The sequence below is a fragment of the Dama dama genome, chromosome 13 (assembly GCF_033118175.1).
Source record: "Dama dama isolate Ldn47 chromosome 13, ASM3311817v1, whole genome shotgun sequence".
Classification (NCBI taxonomy): Eukaryota; Metazoa; Chordata; class Mammalia; order Artiodactyla; family Cervidae; genus Dama; species Dama dama.
Genome location: NC_083693.1, coordinates 76,461,481 through 76,470,711, shown reverse-complemented (window position 1 = coordinate 76,470,711; position 9,231 = coordinate 76,461,481). Strand labels below are relative to the sequence as shown.

The 9,231-nt window shown below is 60.6% G+C and overlaps 1 long non-coding RNA gene across 1 annotated transcript; it reads left to right on the top strand.

Moving 5' to 3' along the window:
• Nucleotides 1-206: 206 nt before the first annotated feature.
• On the top strand, nucleotides 207-2,043 carry LOC133068317 (uncharacterized). Its single transcript, XR_009695487.1, has 3 exons — nucleotides 207-567; nucleotides 1,392-1,598; nucleotides 1,901-2,043. It is a non-coding gene; the product is annotated as an uncharacterized LOC133068317 (long non-coding RNA).
• The last annotated feature ends 7,188 nt before the right edge of the window (nucleotides 2,044-9,231 follow it).

The window sequence follows — 9,231 nt, the reverse complement described above, 5'->3', positions numbered from 1 at the left end:
CCAAGTGTGGCCCAAACCATGGACAGTATGGCGGAGGGGGGGGTCAGAAGAGAGCACCTCCACCCAGGGACCCTCAATAGCTTCTGCTTGGAGCTCCGGGCAGGAGGGAACCCTGGGGAGATGGAGGCCAGGAGGACAGACTGTGACTTCCGTGGGGCACCTGCTCCAGGGCCCCCACAAGGGGGCAGCTGGGGCCCTGCTCTTGTCTAGACACCTTCTGCCCGCCCCCCCCCCCCAGGGGACATGGCCTTCTGGCTGACTCTCTCTTCTCCCAGGGCCAAGGTGGGCTGGAGACCCCTGCCAATGCTGGCCACTGCCCCCCCTCTCAAGGGTCAGTCCCCAAGGGTAATGGGTGAAGCAATGGGGAAGTGCTGCTGTAGAGAAGGTGGACCAGCCTCATAGAGCCAGGACCTGACCACAGGAGGAACTTTCTATAGAGATGGGGAAGAAGAAGGGTCAGCAGATGAGGGCGGAGCCAGCAGACAGCACAGAGAGAACACGTAATGGATGGAAAGGGGGACAGACAGGTGGACAGGAGGATGGATGGATGGACAAATGGACAAACAGGTGGGTGGATGGATGAATGGTCAGACAGATAGATGGATGAACAGATGGACGAATGGATAGACAGAGAGTTGGATGTATGCAGGTTGGATGGATAGGTGGATGAATGGACAAACAGGCGGATGGGTAGGTGGATGGATGGACAGGTGGGAGGGTGAATGAGTCAACAGGTGAATGGATGGGCAGGTAGTGGAGGGATGCAGAGGTGGATGGATGAATGGATGGATGACTGGATGAGTCAACTATGACAAGCAGGTTCAGATCCCACTTAACATGCAAGGCCTGGGCCTGGGACCCCGAGCTGGGGCTTTCACTTGGGCCCTCCTTGTGCTCCCTATAGCTTTATCAGCCATTTCCTGGGAGAGCTACAGAGCCCCTTGGTCCTGTCCATCCAGCCCTTGGCAAACTGAGTGACAGACCGAGATCCATGTCTCAGGCTGGAGCACCGAGGGTGGGCTTGGCCGGTCTCCTCGGGCCCCAACCAGGGCCCAGGCCAAGAAGGTCCAGAGCAAGGGCTTGCTGAGGAAACAGGCAGGGCTGGGAGTCAGGAGACCGTGGCCTTTAACTGTCCTTGGAGCAGCGGAGCCGGGCCCACCCTCCTGCCCTGCCACGTCGCTCCCTAAGGTGTCCTGAGACCCCAGAGGCGGGAGTCCTGCGGGTGTCTTCCGAGCTGCAGGGTCCTGGCCCCTTCCCTGGGTGTCTGCAGCCTCAGTCCTGAGACTGGGCACTGGCTGCCAGTGTCTCCTCCTGAGAGTCGGGGCAGGGGAGGGCACTGGCCTGCCCCGCCCACGCAGGCCCAGGCCTGGCAAACCCTCTGTGTCTTACAGAACCTCAGCCCTGGTTGGTGCTGGACCTGATGCAGGACGGCCCCGAGGAGGACAGCCCAGAGGCCAGCCTGTGGCCCACGACCGTCACCCTGCTCACCCTCTTTCTGCTGAGCCTCTTCTATAGCACAGCACTGACCGTGACGAGCATCCGGGCCACACCAGACAGCCGGGAGGTCCCCCAGTACTGAGCAGGAGCCAGTCGGGCAGGTGGGCAAGGAGGCAGAGCCGTGGGCTGAGGGGCGGGAGTACCTAGCCTCGCCAGAGCTTGATTGTCCCTCCCCAGTGGGAGTCTGGCCTCAGAGGGGGATGGTGCCCGCACAGACAGGGCACTTGTGCAGGCTGGGGCAGACCCTTTGTGCCCCTCCAGGGCAAGGCATCCGCTTCCCTGGTGTGGCCATCCCTGCACTCAGCCAATGTACAGCAGGCAGGCCATGGTGGGGACAGGGCCTTGGCAAGGACCCTGCCCACCCCAGGAGCCCACCAGGCCCTGACCCCTCTTGTGTTGGCAGGAAGGAAACTTGAGGAGCCTCCAGAGAGCCCAGCTGGATGACAGACTTCAGCCCCGGTCAGAAGTCACGTGCCCACCCACAAAGGCCTTCCTTTCTGGTGCAATAAATTATCCCAAAGGCAGAAGTTTTCAGACTCTGAATGAGGGGAGGGGAAGGAGAGGCTCTGGACACACAAACGCCTGCCTCATGGATGAAGGAGGCTCTCAGGTGCATGTTCAGGGTTCCCTTGCCTAGAATCATGAGCTGATGCTGACCCCAAAATATTAGCAAAGACTAGAGCTAGGCATCATCAAACAGAGTATAATGTAAGACCTCTACAATAACTGCCCTCAAGTTCGGTCTAATCACTGAGTCCTGGTCCTGATTACTGAATTCTGGTTCTGATCACAGGGCCCTGGTCCTGATCACTGAGCCCTGGTCCTGATCACTGAGTCCTGGTCCTGATCACTGAGTCCTGGCCCTCATCACTGGGCCCTGGTCCTGATCACTGGGCCCTGATTTTGATCACTGGGCCCCGGTCCTGATCACTGAGTCCTGGTCCTGATCACTGGGCCCTGGTCCTGATCACTGGGCCCTGGTCCTGATCACTGAGTCCTGGTCCTGATCACTGGGTCCTAGTCCTGATAACTGGGCCCTAGTCCTGATCACTGGGCCCTGGTCCTGATCACTGGGCCCTGATTTTGATCACTGGGCCCCAGTCCTGATCACTGAGTCCTGGTCCTGATCACTGGGCCCTGGTCCTGATCACTGGGCCCTGATTTTGATCACTGGGCCCTGGTCCTGATCACTGAGTCCTGGTCCTGATCACTGGGCCCTGGTCCTGATCACTGAGTCCTGGTCCTGATCACTGGGTCCTAGTCCTGATCACTGGGTCCTAGTCCTGATCACTGGGCCCTGGTCCTCATCACTGGGCCCTGATTTTGATCACTGGGCCCCGGTCCTCATCACTGAGTCCTGGTCCTGATCACTGGGCCCTGGTCCTGATCACTGGATCCTGGTCCTGACCACTGAGTCCTGGCCCTCATCACTGGGCCCTGGTCCTGATCACTGAGTTCTGGTCCTGATCACTGGGCCCTGGTCCTGATCACTGGATCCTGGTCCTGATCACTGGATCCTGGTCCTGACCACTGAGTCCTGGCCCTCATCACTGGGACCTGGTCCTGATCACTAAGCCCTGATCCTGATCACTGAGTCCTGGTCCTGATCACTGGGCCCTGGTCCTGATCACTGGGCCCTGATTTTGATCACTGGGCCCCAGTCCTGATCACTGAGTCCTGGTCCTGATCACTGGGCCCTGGGCCTGATCACTGAGTCCTGGCCCTCATCACTGGGCCCTGGTCCTGATCACTGGGTCCTGATTTTGATCACTGGGCCCCGGTCCTGATCACTGAGTCCTGGTTCTGATCACTGGGCCCTGGTCCTGATCACTGAGTCCTGGTCCTGATCACTGAGTCCTGGCCCTCATCACTGGGCCCTGGTCCTGATCACTGGGCCCTGATTTTGATCACTGGGCCCCGGTCCTGATCACTGAGTCCTGGTCCTGATCACTGGGCCCTGGTCCTGATCACTGAGTCCTGGTCCTGATCACTGGATCCTGGTCCTGATCACTGAGTCCTGGTCCTGACCACTGAGTCCTGGCCCTCATCACTGGGCCCTGGTCCTGATCACTGAGTCCTGGTCCTGATCACTGGGCCCTGGTCCTGATCACTGAGTCCTGGTCCTGATCACTGAGTCCTGGCCCTCATCACTGGGCCCTGGTCCTGATCACTGGGCCCTGATTTTGATCACTGGGCCCCGGTCCTGATCACTGAGTCCTGGTCCTGATCACTGGATCCTGGTCCTGATCACTGAGTCCTGGTCCTGATCACTGAGTCCTGGCCCTCATCACTGGGCCCTGGTCCTGATCCCTGGGCCCTGATTTTGATCACTGGGCCCCGGTCCTGATCACTGGGCCCTGGTCTTGATCACTGAGTCCTGGTCCTGATCACTGGATCCTGGTCCTGATCACTGAGTCCTGGTCCTGACCACTGAGTCCTGGCCCTCATCACTGGGCCCTGGTCCTGATCACTAAGCCCTGGTCCTAATCACTGGGCCCTGATCCTGATCATTGAGTCCTGGTTCTGATCACTGAGTCCTGGTCCTGATCACTGGGCCCTGGTCCTGATCACTGAGTCCTGGTTCTGATCACTGGATCCTGGTCCTGATCACTGAGTCCTGGTCCTGACCACTGAGTCCTGGCCCTCATCACTGGGCCCTGGTCCTGATCACTAAGCCCTGGTCCTAATCACTGGGCCCTGATCCTGATCACTGAGTCCTGGTTCTGATCACTGGGCCCTGGTCCTGATCACTGAGTCCTGGTCCTGATCACTGGGCCCTGGTCCTGATCACTGAGTCCTGGTCCTGATCACTGGATCCTGGTCCTGACCACTGAGTCCTGGCCCTCATCACTGGGCCCTGGTCCTGATCTCTAAGCCCTGGTCCTGATCACTGGGCCCTGGTCATGATCACTAAGCCCTGATCCTGATCACTGAGTCCTGGTCCTGATCACTGGGCCCTGGTCCTGATCACTGAGTCCTGGTCCTGATCATTGGATCCTAGTCCTGACCACTGAGTCCTGGCCCTCATCACTGGGCCCTGGTCCTGATCACTAAGCCCTGGTCCTGATCACTAGATCCTAGTCCTGATCACTAAGCCCTGGCCCTCATCACTGGGCCCTGATCCTGATCACTGGACCCTGGTTCTGATCACTGGGCCCTGGTCCTGACCACTGAGTCCTGGTCCTGATCACTGGATCCTGGTCCTGACCACTGAGTCGTGGCTCTCATCACTGGGCCCGGGTCATGATCACTAAGCCCTGGTCCTGATCACTGAGTCCTGGCCCTCATCATTGGGCCCTGGTCCTGATCGCTGGGCCCTGGTCCTGATCACTGGGCCCTGGTCCTGATCACTGAGTCCTGGTCCTCATCACTGGGCCCTGGTCCTCATCACTAAGCCCTGGTCACTGAGTCCTGGTCCTTATCACTGGGCCCGGACCCTCACCTGGTCCTGGTCCTCATCACTGGGTTCTAGCCCTCATATTCTGTCCATTCATCAGGAAACCCCTATTCTTTGTCTTCATCACTTGATCTTAGATCCTGAGCCCTAATCTCACCCAGTGGGTCCTGTATCTTGAACTTTATAAAAAGTGACTCACATGGAGGAAGAAGAACCTCCCAGGGACCCTGAGGCTCCTGGAGATCCTCTTGGTCTGAACACAGAATGGAAATAAGGTGATGCTCCTTCCAGGATCCAAAGGTGTTTGTAGATGCCAGGCCACCTTGATGGAAAGAAAATTGGCCCAGGGCCCAGGGTACAGGAACCAGAACCCCATCCACAAGGGTCGCCAGGCACAGTTACCAGAGAGGGAGGGCTTGGGTGCAGGGGAGGGGGGGATGGGGGAGGCAGTGGTGTTTGTGTCCTCTTGTTTTTCTCTTTCTTCTCAAGCCTCCTGCACCTTGTCACCTGCTGAAACATTCAAAATAGCTCTAGGTGGCTACTGAGTCATTGTGAGCACAGCCCAACCCAGGTGTCCCAGCCAGGCTGCTGTTCTGAGAATTGGGCCCCAAAACCGAGACCTGGCCAGGTGGGCCTGGGGCCTGGGCCCAGGGCCAAAGCCCAGGGGAGTCCTGAGGGGTCAGTGAGTTCCCCAAGGCCTGTAGAGGGCCCTGTCCCCTCCCCCACCAGCCTCCATGGGCCTAGGATCAGCCAGGGTCTTCCCAAGGTCAGCTGGGGGATAGCCTGTTATCTGATAACAGGCTACAGCCTGATAACAGGGTAGCCTGGCTATCTGAATAGCCAATATCAGCCAAGGATCAGCCAGGATAACTAGGGTCAGCCTAGGGTCAGTCAAGATCAGCCAGGATCAACCAGGGTCAGGTCTGAGAAAGCCCAGGGTCAGCCAGGATTAGGCAAAGTGTCAATGGGTCAGGTCAGCCAACTCAAGGTCTGTCAGGGTCAGCCCTCAGTCAGACAGTGCCAGGCCAGGGTCAGGCAGGGTTCCACCAGGATCTGCATAGGTTATTCTGGCATCCACCCGGCTTGGGCCAGGTCAGAGTGCTCTTGCCGACCACAGGACCCTTCAAGGTGTGGGCCCCATGCTGGCTGAGCCCACAGCAGAGCCAGGCCCAGGTATGGGGCCCAGCCGTGGGCCCAGCAGAGACTCTGCCTGTCCCAGATTGCATGCACCCCATCCCTCCTCTTCCCTGTGTGGGCCCTACAGCCAGGCCTGGATGGTGGGCCCAGCCTTGGGACCCCAGCAGCTTCCCCCAGACCACAGACCAAGACAGAAGCAGCCCACAGGATGCATGGCAGGACCCCTCTCTCACACAGGGGCCCAGAGGGATCAGGGAGGGGGCACAGCATCGGGGTCAGCAAGAGTGACACGGCTGCAAGAGACAGAGACGGGGAAAGACCTGAGAGACGGGGACAGAGAGACAGAGAGATACATAGACCAACCAAAGAGAAACTCAGAGACGCCAAGAGAGGAAGAGACAGAAAGGGCCTTGAGGTGGGCACAGACATCCATGTAAGCCCCTCACACACTCACACTCACACTTACCCATATGCTCCTCACTCCAGGCCCTTAGGGCCCCTGGAGCCCCGCTCAGGCTCACTCAAGCCTGGTCATGTCCTTTGGGGCTGAGGACCTGCCATGTGTGTGCGTCCACAAACCCTACCACTCACTAGCTGTGTGCCCCTGTCCTGCCTCAGAGGTCCTGTCTGGGAGGTGGGCATGTGCCCTCTGCCCAGGGAAGGCCCCACACACACACGGTGCGGGAGCCCAGGGTGGGTGGCGGCAGAGGTCAGCCAGTGTCTGGGAGCAGCCGATGAGCCCTGGGTCAGAGCGGGGCCTGAGCGCAGGTGGGCAGGGCAGCTCAGGGACCCTCCTGCACCTCCGGGGTCCCACCCCAAGGTCTCTGGGATCCCCTGGCCCTCCGTCCTGGGCACTGGCCTCCAGGCCTCGGGGAGAAGCACACAGGCATCTGGGGCCCAAACACGGGGCTGGCCAGGGGGATACCATCTAGGAGGGAGGCCCAGGGACCCTGGGGCACTGACACCCAAGACCCTGGGCTGAGAACTGGGCTGGTGCGGGGCCTCCTCGAGGGGCTGACACCATCTAGGCGGGTGGGAGGTGCTGGGGACCCTGGGGCACTGGGACCTGAGACCCTGGGCTGAGACCCGAGCTGGTGCAGGGCCCCCTCGAGGAGCTGACAGCTGGGGCTGGGGGCTGCTGCCCCCGGGCGGGCTCTCACGGGTCCTCAGAGCTGGGCCGTCGGCCAGCCTGGCCTGAGGATGGTGATGGATACTGCAAGGCCAACAGACAGGGGTCTGGGGGCCATTTCCAGGTGGGAGCCTGGGAGGGGCTGTGCAGGGGCTAGTGTCTAAGAGAGGGTCTGACCCATGAGCAGCGGGGGGACAGGGAATGGGGTGGGGGAGTGCTGAGGAGGGGCAGCAGCGCTGGGGGCCTGGGGGCTGGGGGCTGGTTTGTTCTGATGGAGCCCAGGTGCAGGCGTGAGCAGCTGGACCCCTGTCCCCCTGGCAGCCGGGTGGGGAAGGGACCCAGGTCCAGGCAGAGATGGGGATGTGAGGTGGGGGCCCCATTCCGTCGGGGTTCACGGAGGGCTCCCACTCCTCCAACCCTTCACATGTCACTGGGAACCTTCTGGAAGGAGTGGCACCCTCAGCTACTGTCTGGCGAGTGCAGGGCACAAGGCGCCCTCCCATTCTTCACGTTTTCAGGGCAGCCACTCAGTCCCCGGGGCCAGAGCCCGTGTGGAGCTGCACTACGGCCCTTCCACCAGGCGGCCGTGGCCTCCATGTTCCCACCCAGATACAGCCTCTGAGGCCACAGCTCAAGTTGCTGGCCAGGCAGCCAGGGCCGAAAGGCCCTCCTGTCTGCCCGTCACCATCGCCAAGGCCAAGGGACACCCAGGCCTCCGCCAGCACCAGCCCCTCCGAGGCACCTCCCCCCAGAGCCAGTGACACTCCGCGGACAGCAGGCACGGGGCCTGGCTGATGCCCTCTCACACCGGTGACGGAGTCAGTGCCCAGACCCTGTGGGCCCTCCCACTGCCCAGGGCCCCTGGGTGCTGTGTCCTGGCTGACCAAGGGCACGGGTGGCTGAGCAGGCCTCTGAGCCACACATTCTCCTCTGGGGGGCCACCCAGGGGGCTGCTGGGGGCTTCCCTAGGGGCCCAGCCTGGGGGCTCAGTGCCGAGCTGGCAGAGATGATGGCGGGCTGGGGGCTGCCATCCCGAGGTCTCTGGGCCATGAGGCCAAGCCAGGGCCTGGGCCTGCTCCCTTGCAACCCCCGCGCCCCCCATCCCCCCACCCCCCAGGCAGGTGTGAGGCCCTCTCGGTTTCTCCCCATGTTACTCATTTGGGGCACACTTGGCCCTGCAGGGCATGCAAATGGCTGTTTGTTCCACACCGAAAAACATGTCTAAGCCTCTGTGGCTATTTCCAGAAATAGCCTGCACCCACGCCCCACCTGCAGCCCCAGCTCTGACCCTCCAGAGTGCCAGGCTGGCCTGGAGCTCGGGATTTGGGGGACCCTGCACCCCCAGCCCCAGGACAGAGCCCACTGGCCCCCCTGGGTCAGTGGCCGCCCTGGTAATGGAGACTTAGTGAACTAGGATGGTCCTCAGCTTGTTTACATCTTTGCTGCCCTGGCCCCCACAGGCTGCCACAGCCCAGCCCTGTGGCTGGGGGGTATGGGGAGCAGGGCATGCTGCCTGCCCACTGGCCTGGCCATCCCCAGTGACAGCCCAAGGAGAGGGCCTGAGGTCACACACTGACGGGCACTGTGGCCCCCAAGCCCGCGGGCCCGGGGGCAGCCACAGCCCTGACTCCTCATCATCCTGCCCGGCACGGCCCTGTCCTCATCTCATGGGCCCTGTCCACCCACTTCCATCCCCATCTGAGCCTCTGGCTCCAGGGCTCACTGACTCTGCCCCAACCCCTTCTCCTGACACCCAGGCCTCTCCCTGTCTCTGTCTCTCTCTTTGTCTCTGTTACTGTCTGTCTCTGTGTCTTTCTGTGTGTCCATATGTCTCTTTTTCTGTCCTATGTCCATTTCTCTCTCTCTGCCTGACTCTCTTTCTGGGTCTCTCTCTGTATCTCTCTGTCTCTGTTTCCTTCTCTTTCTCTGTGTCTCTCTGTCTCTCTGTCTCTGTCTCTCTCACCCTCTATCTCTGTCTCTGTTTCCCTCTGTCTCTCTATCTCCCTGTATCTCTGTCATTCTATATCTCTCTGTCTCACTCTTATTTCTGTCTCTTGTTCTCTCTACCTGT